We start from the raw sequence: 21,971 nt of genomic DNA on the forward strand, positions 1-21,971 counted from the left end.
CACTGGGAGATATAAACAGAGTCCTGTGTCATGGGTACGTCCCGGTTGGTGGTAGCAAACACCAAGAATTCCACACCAAATAAATTATGTCTGGTAATTTTTTTTTCTTCTCCAATTTGCAGTTTTTATGTTGAAAATTTACCCTATTTCTATTAGGTCAAATTTCTGGGCCGTGTTCCAAATTTAGTGGTCAAAATTTGCAAATTCCTTACGGGCAAATTTCCGCAACCTGAGTTTCCGTAACATTGGAGGATACTTGTGCTGTATATCTATTTAACCAAACTTTATACAAACAATTCAGAATTATTTGGGTAAAAAATGGTGTTTCTAACTTAATTACAAATGATTTTATAGACTCTAGTACCGTAGGTATATAAACATTTCTTATGATTTTCATAAAAGAATTGAGTCCCCATCACTAAATTGTGTTGAAATATTTTGTGTAAGGATCTTTTTTTGAAACTGTCTTGAAGAGAATTTATTCGGGATCTTTGTTAGACAAAATTCATCTCTCTAACACAATTAGAACAGATTCTGTGAATAAAAGTTTATAAAGAGCCCCCTAAGCTGGACTTCCATAAGTTGGAAACCCCCATTAGTCAGACTAGGGTCTGTAAGTCTGCCATCACTCACCCTACACCTGAGAGTCAGGACTGGTGGTAACCTCCGATCTGCCACCTTCCTTTAGCATGGCCAACTCTAGTTTGGGTGATCATTAGGTATATAAGTTTGCAAACTGCAGTGAAAGTGAGATGCACATGCCTCTAATCAGGGATTCCCAACCTTTCCCTGCCCTTTACCCTATTTTCCATCTCCACCCTGACCCATTCATTACCTGACATGAACAAAACTACATTAGATTTCCCTGAGAACTTAGTGTTAAAATATTGGGATTATAAAACAACAAAATTGACTTGGATAAGAGCTTTATTAATTGATTCGTGTCAAAAAAGAGACAAACTGCACCATCAAACCCAGAACTTAAAGACTAACAAAACTTTGGTAATTTATTCATGAAAACAAAGAAACAAACTTCTCATTGTGACAAAACCTAACAGTTCATTTTTTTATTCAAGCAAAAAAATGACAATGCCTTCATACCTATTGGTATTACTTTAAGCTGCCAAGATTTGGATGATTTATTTATGAATATGAAGAAGCATGTACTCTTATTAGCCTGGATGGTTGTGCTACATTATTGTCACATCAACTGTTCATTGATGCTAACTCATCCTTATATATGTATCAAATGACCAGGGAAGTACATATGCCATTAATATAATATGCATTACATTAACAGTAAAGTACATTTACCAGTAGCAAATGCATTATTTGGTCAGAAAAATATATACTGTATATTCCAGTAACAAATTTATCAAATCAAAGGTAAATTACCTGTACTTATACAGTACCAGTAATGTAAGTACTGTATTGTATTAGGTGAAAAGAAAAGTACACTTACCTTCATCTCTTGTCAGCTTACTAACCATAAAATTTAAAAGCACATGCAAGTTCATATACAAGTAACATACCAGTATCTATTTAATGAACAGAAAAGCACATAAAACACTACAATACATACTATACAGTCCAGTATTTATCAAATAAAGTGGGAAAATAGTGTTAATATCTGGTAAAATGAACATCGATCCGCGGGATGCATGAGGTGATAGCACTAAGGAGTCGTGGGGGGTGGAGTTCTCTTAATGGCTCCTCATGCTCTCTTGAAGAACCGAATGCCTTTTGTTCCAGATGGCAAATGGATCATCACCTGGAAATGATACTGCAAGTGATTTTGTGGTTCTCAGCTTAACTTAGGCATTTTCAAAAACAGAAAAAATGTATCCAGAAGTCATTATCATAAATATAGTGGATAAGATTAAGCTAATAATGTACACAGTACACAAAATTATAAAATAATAATAATAAAACTGTAACAATGTAAGTCATGTACACAAACACTGGCACTTTCCTTGACAAGATAGTGGAGTTTAAAACCCAACTGAAGATCTATCAACACAATATAAGAAGTATTGTAGAACTGTTGTACTGTATAAAAAAGAGGATTGACCTGTAGGATTGCAAGTTTAATATTGATTGCTTTGACTCATTTACAAACTTTTCAGAGATGACTTGTAAAAGGGATCCTTAGAGCCAGTCAGGTGAGGGTGCAGGGGAAAGATATTTTTAATAATCAAAATACAGGTAGTGTAAAATTAAACTAAAGGGAATAGACTTACTCTATGTTGGATGTACTGTACGTATTTACAGATCCCTGAATTGCAGTACGTATATTAAACAGGAAATTTAAGAGTGTTAATTATATATCTAGACTTTACCAAGGCTTTCAACATGCTTATGAAAGGCTGAAAATTAAACTGATAGGGTATGAAATTCAGGGGAGCATCCAAAAGTGGATCAGAGACTTTCTTCATGACTGTAAGCGGTGTTTGGTGATTAATGGCACGGAATTATCATGAGTACCCATGACAAGCGGTGAGCTACAGGGCAGTGTACTGGAAGCATTGTTCTTTGTTTGTTTCATAAATGATATGCCATATGCTGCATATCACCTCCTTACAGTACAAATGTTTGCAGATAATGCTAAATTATTCATGAAAATTGAGAACTGTTACACATGAACACAAAGTTAAGAAAAATCTCAGAAATTCTAAACGTGGGTTAGGAATGACGAGTAGGAAAGGAGGATGTATGCCATATCCAGGAACCAAGCAAAGTCAAAGTGCAGAAAGGTTGAAAAAGAATTCCCAAGGTGAATTGCAGTTGAGGTCAAGTTAAATCCAATGGCTTTCTACCATTACACAAAATTAAAATTGAAAACATGTGTAGGCGTATCGGATCTGAGACTTGAAGATGGTATTTACGCAGATTCAGACCAGGACAAGGCAGAGGCATTAAACAAATTCTTTTCCTTGGTGTTCACAAGAGAAGATGAGAAAAATCTTCTTGCGTTTGAGGAAAGATTGTCTGACACAGCGCTGACCCACATTGTGTTCTCAGAAAAGGGTGTAAGAAAGAAACTGTCAAAGCTAAGGGTTCATAAGAGCCCTGGCCCTGACATGGTGCATCCCAGAGTGCTTTGAGAGTTGTGCATTGAGCTTGCAGAGCCCCTTACGATCCTGTTTTGTAAATGCCTGGATGAGCAAAAGGTCCCCCAGTGACTGGAAAATGGCTTGTGTGAATCTTACACTGTATTCAAGCAGGGCGAGCACCACTCCATGAATAATTATAGGTCAAAGAGTCTGACCAGCATAGTGTGTAAAGTACAAGAGAGCATTATAAGAGATGCTATGATGGAACATCTACTATAAAACCACCTTGTGATGGACCTCCAACGTGGTTTTATGCTGGGATGCTCCTGCTTGATACAATTACTCGAGGTGCTGAATATTTGGACTCAAATTCTGGTACAGAGTGGCAAATATAGATAATACTGTATATATCTGGAGTTTATCAAAACCCCATAATAGGCTGAGAAATAAACTTGAGAGTATGGGATTTTGGGAAGTGTCATAGCGTGGATCAGAGACTTTCTTTATGACCGCAAGCAGTGTGTGGTGATTAATGGCACGAAATCGTCATGTGTACCCATGACAAGTAGGGTACCACAGGGCAGTGTACTGGGCCCGTTGTTGTTTGTTATAAATGACATGCCAGAACCTATATACTCCTCCATACAAATATTTGTGGATGATGCCAAATTATTCATGGAAATTAAGAACCAAACAGACTGTGAAGAGCTACAGAAAGATCTCTGTCAGCTTCATGAGTAGGCAAAGAAATGTCTGCTAAGATTCAATGTCACGGAGTGCAAGAGGATGCACCTCGGTCATACCACCAGTAAGGAGGCATTTCACATGTCCCAACGGGATGAAGAAACTGCATTAATAGAGACCTGGCCATTGTGAGAAGAGGGTGAACCAAGCAACTAAACTAGTAGGTCTTATAAAATGGTCATTCAGTTATCTGGACAGTCCATCCCAAACAATAAATTTCAAGAGTGAGGTGATTCCCTTTCTATAGTACTACTGAGGTATACTAGAGACTGTCAGTTAATTCAAAATGTCGAAAGGAGGGCCACCAGACGGGTGCCTGCACTACAGGACCTCAGTTACCCAGAAAAATTAGAATGCCTGCAACTACAGTACTCTCATATCTGGGGTGGTTTTTCTTCTGTCCAACTGTTAGATAGAGTAGAATCAAAGGCATTTCGTCTTATTAACTCTCCTTCTTTAATCAATAATCTCTCTTCGCTGCAATGTTGCTTCACTCTCTCTCCTTTACAGGTACCCTGTACTGTACTTTAACAGGTAATGTTCGATGGATTTGGCATTCTGTGTACCACCAGCAAGGCCGTGGGTTCGGAATCATCTTGCCCGCGGTGCCCATCGTTTCTGTGTGGAAGTTGGTCACACTAGAGTAACCCTTTATAGTACGTATATCATTCTTTCCTCACAGCCAAACTGTTGAATGCTTTGCCTTCTATAGACAGGTGAGGGACGACTTAATTGAAGTTTATAAACATCTCGGAGGACATTATACTGTACTCAGTTGAGTATCCATACCTAGAGCTGGCAGATGCCTGCCCCACAAGGGGTCACAGCTCGAAGTTAAAGAAGCCACAAGTCCAGAAAATTGTGAGAGCAAGCTGCCAGAGAGTGTTGTGACGGCACCGAGTGTGAGCACTTTCAAGACCAGACTCGACCAACACTGGAGCAGGTACAGATACATTCTGGAGCCAGTACTTGCCAACAATACATAACAGAGACATGATTGATTACCCAAGCAGCTAACAGGCCAAAGAGTGGGGAAGATAATGTAAAGTAAAAGAGGTGAGTAAGCATCCTACATTTTTACAAAAATAATACTGTAATAATAATAATCCAGAGGTTTCTGTGCACCATTCCTTCCTCTAATAATAATAATAATAATCATCATCACAATCATCATCACCATCATCATCCATTTCTCTTCAAGGAAACTCATTCATCAAGCTTAAACTCTCACCGGTAACCTCCATATTCATTGTTTCTTACATTTTTTACACCAGTAGATAAGAAATCATAGTCCTAACCCCTCTTCAAAGGCATGACTTGCTCATACTTTTTAATTTCATTCTCTTCGCCACTTCGACGGTCAGTCACGTCTCTGTTACACATTGTTGGCAAGTACTGAGCATGAACTGGCTCCTGAATGTATCTGAACTTTTTTTTTTACTTTTATCCTCTTCACCAGTGATCGGCTTGTTAGCTGCTTGGGCGATTGGTCACGTCTCTGTTAGGTAAGCACTGTTGGCAAGTACTGGGCATGCACCGGCTCTTGAATGTACCTGAACCTGCTCCAGTGTTGGTCAAGTCTTGTCTTGAAAGAGCTCACACTCGGTGCCGTCACAACACTCTCTGGTAGATTGTTCCAAGAGTTTACAACCCTCACTCCGAAAAAGTTTGCCCTCACAGTTTTCTGGACTTGCGGCTTCTTCAATCTTGAGCTGTGACCCCTTGTGGGGCGAGCGTCCGCCAGCTCCAAGTAAGGATACTCAACTGAGTAGTGCCCCCTGAGATGCTTATACACCTCAATTAGGTCACCCCTTGCCTGTCTGTAGTATAAGCTAGGCAAGTTCAGGCGCTCCAATCTCCCAGGGTAGCTGAGGTGCCGAAGTGGTGGCCCTCTTTTGAACATTTTCAACCATCTGACAGTCCCTAGCATATCTCGGGGACCACACGGGGTGACAGTACTCCAGATGGGGAAGCGCTTCTTTCTTGAAAATCGTTACGAGGGACGGACCATCTAGATATCTGAACGACCTTCTTATAAGACCCAATAATTTATTTGCCTGATTTACCTTCTTCTCGCAATGGCCCGAGAACTTCAGCTCATTGTCAACATACACACCTAGTTCCTTCTCACATTCAGTCTCAAATAGTGCACCAGTGTTGGCCAAGTCTGGTCTTGGAAGAGCTCACACTCGGTCCTGTCACAAAACTCTGGTAGGTTGTTCCAAAAGTTCACAATTCTCACTCCAAAAAAGTTTGCCCTCAAAGTTTTCTGGACTTGTGGCTTCTTTTACCTTGAGCTGTGACCCCTTGTGGGGTGGGCTGCTCCAGAGCTCCAGGTAAGGACACTCGACTGAGTAGTGCCCTTCGAGATGTTTTATACACCTCAATTAGGTCACCCCTTGTCAGTCTGTAGTACAGTCTCTCCTCGACTTACGACGGGGTTTCGGAAAGACGACCAGGTCGTAAGTCGAATTGGTCGTAAGTCAAAAATGCGAAAATAATACATAGAAATTCTAAAATGAAATACGGTACAGTAAAAGTAATCAATAATGAAAAATTAATAAAGTGTTACTGTGCACTTACCTTTAATGTAGTCAGCTGAATGCACACGGGGCCTCAATAATTTTTTTAATTAAACATAGAGACTACATTAATTGGATGAAGCAGAGGAGGAGACAGGGCTGGGTGGGTCATCAATTTCGCTTTCTTCAGACAGGCTAACATACTTGCTTGTTGAAGGTATTGGATCATCTTTAGGGAGTGAAGAGGCAGCAGTGGTGGGGCGTGAGGAGACAGCAGTGGGGGACTTCTTAAAATATATGTCCAATTTAGACTGCACAGTTTGCCTTTTCTTTTCATTGTAAATCTCCCTGTAGGAAGCAAGTGCATCTTGGATCTGTCTGTCAACTTTTGCAAAACGCTCAACATTTTGATCCATTTCTTCAAACATTTGCATCCCCTTATTAATAGTAGCAAATGCCTCTGCCTTGTCCTTCAAATGTGTTGATATCGTCGAGTGAGAGACACCAAGGTCGCGTGAAATGGTTGCTACCGTTTTTCCATTTTCATATTGCATTATTATTTTCATTTTCATCTCAAAAGTAACTGACTGTCTCCTTTTTTTATCAGCACCACGAGAATTCTCACTTTTACGCTTGCCAGCCATTTTAAAGGGAATTAGAAACGAAAATTTTGTCAGTACACAGCGCAATCACTAACAACAACGACAGCCAAACACCAACTGAGTGGGCTACTGCGTGGATGCTGTACACCACGAAGCGGCCCAGCCCATGCTGTCGTACAGGATGGAAACGTTTCTGTACTAGAATATACGTACAGTCGACCCTCGTTAATTCGGACCCCTTTAATCCGGATTTCGGATAATTCGGACAAAATCTGAACGAATTTTTTTTTTTTTTTTTAGGAATATTACCTACGCGGACCTTAAGCTAAAATGCTGGTCCACCCACTGCTGGGATAAAACACCAGCATCTTTTTGGTTAAATGTAACATCACCACTAGTGTGGGGGGAGGGGATGCAACTTTTAGCTTCAGACATGAAAAATATTTACCATTTACTGCCAGTAAACAATGGAAACATAAAATATGTACCAATTAGTAATGAAAAGTTGTGCAGTTCCTTCAGCAAATGAAGCTCACCAACTTACAATAGGCTAAATTACCTTACAACGTGTTTTCAGTAGTCTATGTTGAAGTTGGTACGACCCAGGTGCATCTTCTTACACTTCACGATATTGAATCTTAGCAGCCAGTTCTTTGACCACTCTTGAAGCTCACAGAGATCTTTCTGTAGCTCTTCACAGTCTGTTTGATTCTTAATTTCCCTGAATGACTTGACATTGTCCCCAATGTCTAGCATCTAGTATGTCATTTATGAAACAAACAAACAACAACAATGGGCCCATTACACTGCCCTGTGGTACCCCGCTATTCACAGGTATACATGATGATTTTGATCATTACTCACCACACACTGCTTGCTATCATGTAAAAGGCTCTGGTCCACACTAGGACACTCTAATCGCTGCATTCTCCAGTTTAATTTTCCGCCTTTCATGGGGTACCATGTCAAGAGCCTTGGCAAAATCTAGGCATATATTGTTATTTCCAGCCTGTTTAGGGCTTACTTAACAGTTACTGTACTAACAATTAACTGTAATTTCCCTTATCAAGATGTAAATCTTATCTATACAGTAATCGTAATTTCTCTTACTTGTAGCTGTAATCTCTTACTTATTGCTGTAATCTCTTGCCTATAGCTGTAATCTCTTATTTATAGCAAAAATTTTTCTTGCCTATAGCTATAATCTCTTACCTATCATTATAATCTCTCTTACCTATAGCTGTAATCTCATTCCTATTGCTGTAATCTCTAATACCTATAAGTTGCTGCAATCAACCTTACCTATAGCTACTGTATAATCTCTCTTACCTGTACAGTAGCTGTATTTTTTCTCCCTCCCAAAACTCCTTCACCCAATGCACTTCCCCAGTGAGCTCCTTCACTTGTTTCATTCCTACTATCTACGCTTCTTCACCTGTTTCAAGCCCTCGTCAGTGAACTCCCTAACCACTGACACGGCATTGTCTCCTGATGTATCCACTGGCTGCTGAGTGAGTGTGTTGCCCTCCAAGGTAAACACTACCTGCAATAACATAAGAGTCAAACTTCCAAGCTAAAAAGAAAAAAAGTGTTTTGAGATTAGTAATTCTTGAACTATTAGCTCTCTCATTATAAATTAAACTGTGTGTTATACAGGTACGCTCAAATAAAATTTTTACATTAAGTAGTAGATATAAGAGTTGACACTAATAAGACATTAGAGTTTACTTAGTGGTGAGACGTACCTGTATCCAGCACCTGTACTGTACAGGTACTGTAGTTTAAATTAAACAGTGGGATAAATAATCAACATTAAAACGTGAGATAAATAAAGTTTTAAATAAATTTATGAGACAGGCTTCTATTACCTAAAGCAGGTTCAGTAATTTTAAGGCAATCTTTCCAAATACATACCTGTACTGTATAAGCCTACAGGCACAATATATTTTTTCTCCATAAGATCATTACTATAATTCTGTATATCAATCTTCAAGACATTTCATAGTTACTCCAATATTGTACAAGGTTACTGGATGGTCATCTTGATGGATATTCACCAGGGATTTTCTCTCATGCAAGAATTTGTTTTCCTGCATAACTTCTTCTCAAATAATACTATCCCTTCTCTCAGTCTTCAGCAAGACCATTTTTTCCTTCTAAATCTCTCTACCTGCAAGATTAGTCTACATTATCTACAAGATCTCTACTACATCTCTCCCATTATATCCACATGGTAGCATACTTTTCACCTTTGTCGCCCTCCTGTCAAAAACTCCATGTCAGTCTCCTGGCCAAGTTTGAAGGTTATGGTGATTGTCTTGATTGGGGTGTGAGCAAGGATGGTCCAGATGTCACCTTCAACTTTCACCTCAACGCTCGGTTTGGCCAACATCATCACCTTCCTCAGCATGAACCCAATCCCTGTATCACATTACACTCCTTCAATACTTGACACACACACTCCTTCAACAACCTGACACACACACACTCCTTCAACAACCTGACACACACACTCCCTTCAACAACCTGGACACACACACCCTTCAACAACCTGGGTACACACCTTCAACAACCCGGACACACACACCTTCAAACAACCTGACACACACACACACACCCTTTTCAACAACCTGGACACACACACACCCTTTCCAACAAATCTGGACACACACCTCTCAACAACCCGGGACACACACACACCTTCAACAACCCGGACACACACACACCTTCAACAACCTGACACACACACACCCTTCAACAACCCGACACACACCCTTCAACAACCTGGCACACACACACCCTTCAACAACCTGACACACACACACACTCCTTCAACAACCTGACACACACACTCTTCAACAACCTGACACACACACACTCCCTTCAACAACCTGGCACACACACACACTCCTTCAACAACCTGGCACACACACACCTTTCAACAACCTGACACACACACACACATGTTCCTTCAACAACCTGACACACACACTCCTTTCAACAACCTGACACACACACACTCCTTCAACAACCTGACACACACACACCCTTCAACAACCTGGACACACACACACCTTCACAACAACCTGACACACACACCCTTCAACAACCTGGCACACACACACTCCTTCAACAACCTGACACACACACTCCTTCAAATAACCTGACACACACACACCCTTCTTCAACAACCTGACACACACACACCCTTCAACAACCTGACACACACACACACCCTTCAACAACCTGGCACACACACACCCTTCAAACAACCTGACACACACACTCCTTCAACAACCCCGGGACAATACACTCCTTCAACAACCCGACAATAATAATACACCCTTCAACAACCCGACACACACACACACCCTTCAACAACCTGACACACACACCCTTCAACAACCCGACACACACACACCCTTCAACAACCTGACACACACACCTTCAACAACCTGGACACACACACACCCTTCAAACAACCTGGCACACACACACCTTCAACAACCTGACACACACACACCCTCTTCAACAACCCGACACACACACTCCTTCAACAACCCGACACACACACACCCTTCAACAACCTGACACACACACCCTTCAACAACCTGGCACACACACACCCCTTCAACAACCTGAACAATAACACACCCTTCAACAACCTGACACACACACTCCTTCAACAACCTTGACACACACACACTTTTCAATAAATCCTGACATACACACAATTCCTTCAACAACCTGACACACACACACACTCCTTTCAACCTACACACACCCTTCAACAACCTGACACACACACTCCTTCAACAACCCGACACACACACCCAAACAACCTGACACACTACTACCACTCCCTTCAACAACCTGACACACACACACCCTTCAACAACCCGGGTACACACACACCTCAACAACCTGACACACACACTCCTTCAACAACCTGACACACACACACACTCCTTCAACAACTCCACACACACTCCTTCCAACAACCCCGACACACACACACACACCCTTCAACAACCTTGACACACACACACCCTTCAACAACCTGACACACACACAATACTACCCCTTCAACAACCTGACACACACACACCCTTCAACAACCTGGCACACCCTTCAACAACCTGACACACACACACCCTTCAACAACCTGACACACACACCCTTCAACAACCTGGCACACACACTCCCTTCAACAACCTGACACACACACACCCTTCTCAACAACCTGACACACACACACCCTTCAACAACCTGACACACACACACACCTTCAACAACCTGACACACACACTCCTTCAACAACCTGACACACACACACCCTTCAACAACCCGACACACACACACACCCTTCAACAACCTGACACACACACACCCTTCAACAACCTGACACACACACACTCCTTCAACAACCTGACACACACACCCTTCAACAACCTGACACACAATACACCCTTCAACAACCTGACACACACACCCTTCAAACAACCTGACACACACACACACACCTTCAACAACCTGACACACAGCCACACCCTTCAACAACCTGACACACACACACCCTTTCAACAACCTGGACACACACACACACACCTTCACAACCTGACACACACACACACCTTCCAACAACCTGACACACACACTCCTTCAACAACCTGACACACACACACACTCCTTCAACAACCTGACACACACACACACACCCCAACAACCTGACACACACATCCCCAACAACCCGACACACACACACACCCTTCCAACAACCCGACACACACACTCCTTCAACAACCCGACACACACACACCCTTCAACAACCCGGACACACACACCCTTCCAACAACCCGACACACACACCCTTCAACAACCCGACACACACACACCCTTCAACAACCTGACACACACACCCTTCAACAACCTGACACAATACACCCTTCAACAACCCGACACACACACCCTTCAACAACCTGACACACACACCCTTCAACAACCTGACACACACACACCCTTTCCTTCAACAACCTGGCACACACACACTCCTTCAACAACCCGGCACAATACCCTTCAACAACCTGACACACACACACCCTTCAACAACCTGACACACACACCTCTTCAACAACCTGACACACACACCTTCAACAACCTGACACACACACCCTTCAACAACCTGACACACACACACCCTTCAACAACCTGACACACACACACACACCCTTCAACAACCTGGCACACACACCCCTTCCCCAACAACCTGGACACAATACCACTCCCTTCCCAACAACAACCCGGGACACACACACACACTCCTTCAACAACTCCGACACACACACACACTCCTTCAACAACCCGACACACACACCCTTCCAACAACCTGACACACACCCCCAACAACCTGACACACACACACCCTTCAACAACCTGACACACAGCACCCTTCAACAACCTGACACACACACACCCTTCAACAACCCGGGTACACACACACCCTTCCTCAACAACCTGCACACACACACCTCTTCAACAACCTGACACACACACACCCTTCAACAACCCGACACACACCACCCTTCAACAACCCTTGACACCAATACCACCCTTCAACAACCCGGGACACACACACTCCTTCAACAACCTGACACACACACTCCTTCAACAACCCGACACACACACCCTTCAACAACCCGGGCACACACACACACCCTTCAACAACCTGACACACACACCCTTCAACAACCCGACACCACACACACCTTCAACAACCTGACACACACACACCCTTCAACAACCTGACACACACACACCCTTCCAACAACCTGGCACACACACCCTTCAACAACCCGACACACACACACTCCTTCAACAACCCTGACACACACACTCTTCAACAACCTGACACACACACCCTTCAACAACCTGACACACACACACACCTTCAAATAACCCGGGACACACACACACCTCTTCAAACAACCTGGCACACACACACCCTTCAACAACTCCGGCACACACACACTCCTTCAACAACCTGGCACACACACACCCTTCAACAACCCGACACACACACCCTTCAAACCCCATTTCACCGCCACACCTCAACAACCCTGACACACACACACACCCTTCAACAACCTGACACACACTCCTTCAACAACCTGACACACACACACCCTTCAACAACCTGACACACACACACCCTTCACCAACCTGACACACACACACCTTCAACAACCTCACACACACCTTCAACAACCCGACACACACACACCCTTCAACAACCTGACACACACACACACTCCTTCAACAACCTGACACACACACACAACTCCCAACAACCTGACACACACACACCCTTCAACAACCTGACACACACACACCCTTCAACAACCCTGGCACACACACACCCTTCAACAACCTGACACACACACACACCCTTCAACAACCCGGACACACACACACACACCCTTCAACAACCCGACACACACACACACCCTTCAACAACCTGACACACACACACACACACACTCCTTCAACAACCTGACACACACACACACCCTTCAACAACCTGACACACACACACTCCTTCAACAACCTGACACACACACACCTCAACAACAACCTGACACACACACACCCTTCAACAACCTGACACACAATAATACCCTTTCCAACAACCTGACACACACACACTCCTTCGCAACAACCTGGCACACACACACCCTTCAACAACCTGACACACACACCCTTCAACAACCCGACACACACACACCTTCAACAACCTGACACACACACTCCTTCAACAACCTTGGCACACACACCCTTCAACAACCTGACACACACACACCCTTCCAACAACCTGACACACACACCCTTCAACAACCTGACACACACACTCCTTCACAACAACCTGACACATACACCCTCTCAACAACCTGACACACACACCTTCAACAACCTGACACACACACACTCCTTTCCAACAACCTGACACACACACACACCCTTCAACAACCTGAACAATAACAATACCCTTCAACAACCCGACACACACACCCTTCAACAACCTGACACACACACACACCCTTCAACAACCCACACACACACACACCCTTCAACAACCTGACACACACACCCTTCAACAACCCGACACACAATAGCCACACTCCTTCAACAACCTGCACACACACACCCTTCAACAACCCGCCACACACACCCTTCAACAACCTGACACACACACACACTCCTTCAACAACCCGACACACACACACCCTTCAACAACCTGACACACACACTCCTTCAACAACCCCACACACACTCCTTCAACAACCTGACACACACACACCTTCAACAAACTGACACACACACACACACTCCTTCAACAACCTGACACACACACACTCCTTCAACAACCCTGGCACACACCCCAACAACCCGACACAATAACACCCTTCCAACAACCTGACACACACACACACCCTTCAACAACCTGACACACACACCCTTCCAACAACCCGACACACACACACTCCTTCAACAACCTGACACACACACACCTCTTCCTCAACAACCCGACACACACACACACCCTTCAACAACCCGGACACACACACACCCTTCAACAACCTGACACACACACTCCTTCAACAACCTGACACACACACACTCCTTCAACAACCTGACACACACACACACTCCTTCAACAACCTGACACACACACACTCCTTCAACAACCTGACACACACACACTCACTAAACAACCTGACACATTCCTTAACAACCTGCCACATACACTCCTTCAACAGCCTGACACACTACTTCACAAATTAAGAAAAAAGGATAGACAAAGAAAGTTGATAGGATAAAGTGGGGCTGACAAAGAACTTCACAAAGAAGTTAATAATGGCTGTAGACAGACTAATTAAGTTTTCCAAATAGAAATGCAAGGAGATAGAATATAATGACAGAAGACATAACTGCAGGGAAATGCACAGAAAGATTAAACAGAAAAGGGGGAAATAAATAGGACGGGACTACTACAAGCCAAGTGTGACATTATGCAAGACCATACGTGACCTACACAGTGTTGCCAACAATTTGTTGGCAACACTGGCACAGGTACGGACAGTCTGGAGCCAGAACTTGCAAAAAGTGTGTAACAGAGGCTTGACCGACCGCCCAAGCGGCAAACGAGCCAATCAATGGTGAAGAGGAATTTGGATAAAGTTGTCAGGAATTTTGGAATAGTGATTTACGCATACACTTGGTGGAAGGACTGCAGATCTCACGGAAAAAGTAAAAATATTAAACCTTACTCCATCGCATTTAATAAAATACCACGGCTACACGATCAAAATTCTGAAGACACTGCGTTTGCCATTCAGTTAATATAATGGGAGTAGTCTATGAATTAATGCAATGGCATATCCTGGTATAAGTGTATCACAAAGGGATTATAAAATTGAGACCATGTTACTAACCGTCACTAACGACTGATGTTGTCATGGGAGGCCTCAGTACATATTATCACTAGCGTAGCTAGAGGGGAGCGGTCCGGCCCGGGCGGCACTTTTGGGTCTGCTCATCACCCATATCTGCAGCTACTGGAGACGTTAATCCATCCCTTTGTATCGGCGGCAAGTTAATCCTTGTCGTGTCTGACCTAACACCTGACCCACATCATCACGGCCACGTCATGAGCTACACCCTTGCTATGCGCCCCCCCCGGCCACACGCACAACCTGTAACCTGTTGAGGATTAAAGAAACAACTTCAAACAAGTACGCCAGTGAGCTCATGTGGTGTGGGTCAGGTGTTAGGTCAGACACGACGAGGATTAACTTGCCGCCGATACAAAGGGATGGATTAACGTCTCCAGTAGCTGCAAAACCATGCAGTCTCGGGTCATATCAGTTCATGTACAGCCGACCAATCCACCAGTTACAAGCAATTCACTTCAGTTCTGCACAAGTCTCCATCGTGACAAGACGAGGGGAGGCTAGACGACTTTTAAGTTCTCTTGTGTTTTCGATCCAGTTATTTACTTCGTTGGAAGACATAATACTATAAGGTAAGAAATATTAAAGTATTGGTTAAAAAATATTGATGTGACTTTTGCTGCGGTACTGAGATTAAATATTAAGATTTTGTTTCACAGCATTGCGATTTTATACTAAGACACTATCCTCACTGGGGTACAGACAAAAGCCCCCCCGACAAAAGCCACCCAGACAAAAGCCCCCTACTTTGATCGGGGTGGCTTTTGTCTGACATAAACAATACTATTTAATATATATATATATATATATATATATATATATATATATATATATATATATATATATATATATATATATAAGTGAGTCACTGTGCAATATGTATTGTGGGGCAAAAACTCAAGTGCCAGGCACACTCTAGCTACGCCACTGCATATTATAATTTGAGTCTGCTTGCACTATCGTGAGATGTATTGGCCAAATGTTGTCCCTACTGAACTGCACCTGCATATTAGCACCAGTGACAACACAGTCAGATTAGACAGTTTAAATTATACTTTGAGATTTAACAATGTTATGCCGAGGCATGATTTAGTATTATAATTTTGTGAACTAGATTTTCTGATTATTTTCTTTTCCAAGCAACAGTTATTTTGGCAAGCTCAGGAAGATTGTCGGGTATTGTTAACTTTAGTCCAATAATTATTCTTTGCGACAAATCTGGCAATATTTGTAAAATCTACAGAAAATTCTAAGACAATTTTCTTCTATGATATTTCCGTCACAAATGCATAATAAAGAAGATGTGGCGCTCGAAAGTTTTGGTTAGGAAATTAACCTTGACATTTTCACCATTATCGGTTGACCTGCTGTCATTTCAGAAATCCAGTTGCCGGACAGCTCCGCCCACGACCAATCACAATTAGCTATTTCAAAATTTCTACCACCCGCTTCGTTTCCGGCCAATCAAATTAATTTTTGTTTGAATTACCCATCGTCCACTGTCGAAGATTTTCAGTTGCAGTATGGCTGCTTTGTTTAACGGGTGTGATTTCCGCTATTTTGACTTGCTGGCCCGTTTTAATCAGCAAGAGGATGTATCTTTAGAATTTTTACGTTTTCACGGTATACTACCGACTTCTGTATTGTGCCCTAATGCTCCAATCCCTGTGTTTTTCGCCCCGACCAAAAACTTTGGCGTTGTACTAGTTCATATGTAATTCATAAAAAAAAAAAAAAACGATTTAGTGCGTATGAAGTGAGTGACCGCAAGGGCTCTTTTATCGAAGGAACACACGTGCCGAAATGGAAGTTAATGATATTTGTTATTCATTTTTGTCTCCATTTCTGGAAGCATGAATCACTTAATCGTCATTTAAAAGTGTCTCGTAAAACTACCATTGACTGGCGTTCGTTTTGTAGCGAGGTATGTCAGCATTGGTTTGAAAATCAGGAAGCTTTCGGTGGTCCCGACATGTAGAGGTAGAAATAAACGAAACACTCATTACCCACCGAAAACGTGAGAAAGGCCGTGTTTTAAATCAGGTTTGGAAGTTTGGGGGCACTGGAAGAGTATCGAGAAAGAGATTTATTATTCCGCTCATTGACCCAGGTTTAGAAGACCGCACCAGACCTACTTTAGAAACATACATTTTAAAATATATTCGTCCTGGAAGAATTATTTATTCAGATTTTTGGCGGGCGTATAATAAATTGAGTGATAGTGTTTACTAACCTAGCCGCTGGTAACCAGCGGTGGTAGCTGGGAAGCGGCGAAAGGGATTTGTAAAAATATGTAAAGCTTTACACCACCATTGACCAATATTCGGCCACTTTTGTATATTTTCTGTGTTGTCGTAAAGGCTAATTCATGTGCAAATACTGAGTTAACTTACCGATCTTGGCCAAGACCTCCTGGAAGTTCTCGTCCTTGTCATGTTTGTAGGTGCCATTAAACTCCACCATCTTGTCGGTTTATGGATCTGAAGTTAAAATTTTAATAAATTATTAAAAAAATATCCACATCTATCATCCAAATCTATGTATATCCTGGAAACAATAGATCAGTAATATTTCCTGCAAATGAGGCATTGTATTTCATAAACAATAATAAATAAAATAAGACCTCTCCTGTGGTTTTCACACAATAGCTTGCACTTGTACACTTAACCACTATTGATTTAAAACAGTCCGTTTAAGGGTAACAACAGGAAAAAGCTCCATCAACATGCATCCTAATGCCTCTCGAATTATTGCTTTCCGGTGAAATCTATTTGTGGATCAACTAAGCTGAAACTCAATTCCCACGACTTAAATTACATTACTGGTACAGCACTCTGTTGATAAAAATGTGGCCACCTCAGGTTGGCCGTATATATCATCACACAGTCTAATTATACCAAGACAACCCATGCCCAGGAAGCGGAGCTAAGCATGCGACGTCATTGGCCTGAGTCGAAGAAAACAGTAGTAAGAGAGGACTCTGGTGTATTACCATGGGTGAGACCACCCCACTGTATAATAGATATTTTTGCTATATTTCCTGATTTCAGTTAGCCACTTGAACTTCTCATGAAATCATTTTTATATTCCTATTAAAATTAAAAATTTATTATAATCATCATTAATAATCCCCTCTTTATTATTAGGTATAGTCTTATGATTTTGATGCCAGTATCAGTGTAAACGCAATTAAGTAATCATAGGCATATGAGCTAGCTAATTTGCGGGGGGGGGGGGGCAGATGGAATACAAGAATTAAGTAAAATAGTTTAAGAAAATAATTTAAATTGTTAATGATTATAATTATCATCATTCTCTCTCCCCAAGCTCGTAGTATTCCTGGATGCACTGGATTTGGTAAGGTATATATTTATCGATCGAATGGTTTACTTTACTGGATATGATATTCAGCGTTGCATCTACGTTCGTATTCCTTAGTAAGTCAGGCCAATGTATACTCTTCATCTCCTCCCTCAGCCCGTTGTAATTTCCTTTGTAATATTTGAACTTGGACCTGGATTTGTCATGATCCAAGTAACAGTTAAATCTGAAGGACAACGTTACGTGGTGACTGGTGCCAACTGGGGCTAGGTGTTCCAGATTGGCCACCATACCCTCCTCGTTAGTTATGATGAGGTCCAGCGGTTTGCTCCCCTCTGTAGTGAGTCGGATCTTTAACATGTTGGAATAATAAATTGTCTCAGACTTTTTACAAAAAAGAGTGGCTGGATTATCTAGTTTTTTGTTTTGGCGTGGATTCATTTCTCCAGTCGATATTGACACAATTAAAGTCTCCTGTGACAAGGAGGTGGCTAAGGTTCTGCACCGTTACATTGTCAATTAAGGCTCTTAAGTTCCTCTGGGTTAATACGTTACAGTTTGGAGATCTGTAGATACACTCAACAAAGAGTAAGTTTCTCCTTTTTAGTTTAATTTTACACCACTTTGATTCTTCGAAAACACCCTCTCCCCGCACCCTCACCTAGCTGGCTCTAAGACCTTGCCTAGAATAGATAACCTCACTCCTAGACACATCAGACAAGTTTCGATAAAATACAATTATCAGTATCACCGTACTGGTAACAACGTTACAGCCATCCTTTCCTCACCTAATTTTACCTAAACTTTACTTGATCCTTTTCACGACCAGTATATGCTGGACATGTACTGGTACTTAATTAACAAACGAAATCTGGCACAATGTCTTATTAATATACTGTACAGTTCTACATATTTTAGCACCGACTTACACGTAATAAGGAAATAGTCACATTCAGTATAAATTAGAAAGAATTTCCGTACGGGATGGCGAGTTAGCCTTGAGACGTTGTTGCAATAGGGAGGAGTATCGTTTATCACGAGTACAAATATAATAAAACAAGTCCGAGACACCGTACGAGTTGTGACTAAATGGTGGTTGTCAAGCTGCCTCGGCGCGACCCTTCACAAAATAGAATACCTGTAGTTTTTATCAGTCGAATAAAATCTTACTGGACAACAAAACTGCCTCACCTTAATATCCAGACGTAGCTCACCTGACAATGACTAGCTTATTCGGCTCCTTCCTCGTCGCCACCTGTAATAATGACCCTACTGGCTGTTGCCATATCATGATTATTACGAAAAAGTCCTACACCTGGCAACACATATCCTTGCCAATAACGTGAGTGTTTCATCTATAGTAGGTTATTTGTAATTGGTGTTTGTTGACACTTTACTTCATGGTGTCTTTCTTGAGATGGAAAATATGGAATATATAAACGAATATATGTGTATAAATGTGCATTTATAAATAGGTTTAATTTTTATTATAAATACTGTACGCGTCTAAAGTGCAGTCACTTCTAGACACGCTTCCACAACTTTTACTTTTACTTTTATCCTCTTCACCACTAATCGGCTCGTTAGCGCTTGGGCGATCGGTCACGTCTCTGTTACGCACTGTTGGCAAGTACTGGGCATGCACCGGCTCCTGAATGTACAGTCAGCCAAAGATGCACTGACCCTGTGGGGTACGTTTTGTTCACACTCAGGATGGGATGGAGAAAGGAAACTCACAATGTGCTCTCTGTGTACATGTTGTATTGGATGTACAATGCAGCTTGGTGCTGGGAAGGCAGCATGGTTACAAGCGTGATGTAGAGAGAGCTGGTTGGTGAGGATGCTCAGAGGAGGACCAGCTTGTGGGTCGCCATGCTCGCCGGCGGGAGCGAGGGACGCCAGGCAGGAGGAGGAGGAGGTGTTGCTTGCTGCGGCTGTAGCTAGAAGAAGAGAGGTCACCACGAGGTCAGGTCTTAAATAGCGGAGGTAGGCGTGGCTTAGTAGTTGACCTCCGCCATGTAAGGCGGCGCTGGCTGACCTAGACCACGAGGCATACACTGGGGAATTCGCGGGATCGGCTACTCAGCGACAAACAGCGTTTGCAGGGGAGAAATCCACTACAACCCCACCCTGGGTCTCGTGCTCCCAATTTTACCTGGCAATACTTGAAGGAAAGAAGGCTGTATGCAATGGGGATTGTGATTAGTGGATTTATTTTCGGCCGTATCGCTGTTAGGATAAATATTAAGCAATCCAAAAGTAGCATTTTTACAGTAAGAAGCTATTCATCGTTATTTAATATCATGACAAGTTTCCAAATATTTGCATATTTGCTACTTTTGGATTGTTTAATATTTATCCTAACAGTGATACAGCCGAAAATAAATCCACTAATCACAATCCCCATTGCATACAGCCTTCTTTCCTTCAAGTATTGCCAGGTAAAATTGCAAGCACGAGACCCAGGGTGGGGTCGGTGCATCTTTGGCTGATTGTACCTGAACCTGCTCCCGTATTGGTCAAGTCTGGTTTTGAAAGAGCTCACACTCGATGCCGACACAACACTTTCTGGTAGATTGTTCCAAGAGTTCACAACTCTCACTCCGAAAGAGTTTGACCTCACGAGCTTGCAGAGCCCCTGAAGATCCTGTTTTGTAAATGCCTGGATGAACAAATGGTCCCCAGTGAATATCATAACTAGTAAAGTGACCCATTTGATCGATAAATATATACCCAAGACCAAACCCAGTGCTTCTAGGAATACGAGGGGATCACTACACATGAACAATGCGGCGGTCGACAAAGTTAAGAAGAAAACCCAGAAATTCAAGACGTGGGTTGGGTCAAACGATGAGCAAGACAGGAGGATGTATGCAAGAGCCAGAAACCAAGCAAAGATAGAGTGTAGGAGGGCTGAAAAGGAGCTCCAGAGGCTGGTTGCAAGCGAGGTCAAGTCAAACCCAAAGGCGTTTTACCGCTATGCAAAGTAGAAATTGAAAACGCGAGTAGGAGTATCAGACCTGAGGCTGGTGGATGGTAGTTACGCAGATTTTGACCAGGATAAAGCTGAGGCATTGAACAGCTTCTTTTCCTCTGCTTTCACAAGAGAGGATGCAACTAACCTTCCTGCGTTTGAGGACAGACGGTTCGACACAGCACTGACCCACATTGTGTTCACAGAAGAGGGTATTAGAAATAAACTGTCCAGGCTAAAGGTCCATA

The 21,971-nt window shown here is 42.6% G+C and overlaps 1 long non-coding RNA gene across 3 annotated transcripts; it reads right to left on the minus strand.

Annotated features, from left to right (window-relative positions):
* Nucleotides 1-909: 909 nt before the first annotated feature.
* On the minus strand, nt 910-20,039 carry LOC121868852. Of its 3 annotated transcripts, none has more exons than XR_006089470.1 (5): nt 19,941-20,039; nt 17,822-17,908; nt 9,164-9,342; nt 8,357-8,464; nt 910-1,771 (listed from the first exon to the last, which is right to left on the minus strand). It is a non-coding gene; the product is annotated as an uncharacterized LOC121868852 (long non-coding RNA). The 3 variants fall into 3 exon arrangements; XR_006089468.1 differs by having other exon boundaries at nt 9,171-9,342; nt 19,941-20,038; XR_006089469.1 differs by having other exon boundaries at nt 9,171-9,342; nt 19,964-20,017.
* Between the last annotated feature and the right edge of the window lie 1,932 nt (nt 20,040-21,971).

Source organism: Homarus americanus, unplaced genomic scaffold (genome assembly GCF_018991925.1).
Source record: "Homarus americanus isolate GMGI-L3 unplaced genomic scaffold, GMGI_Hamer_2.0 scaffold30535, whole genome shotgun sequence".
NCBI classification, from domain to species: domain Eukaryota; kingdom Metazoa; phylum Arthropoda; class Malacostraca; order Decapoda; family Nephropidae; genus Homarus; species Homarus americanus.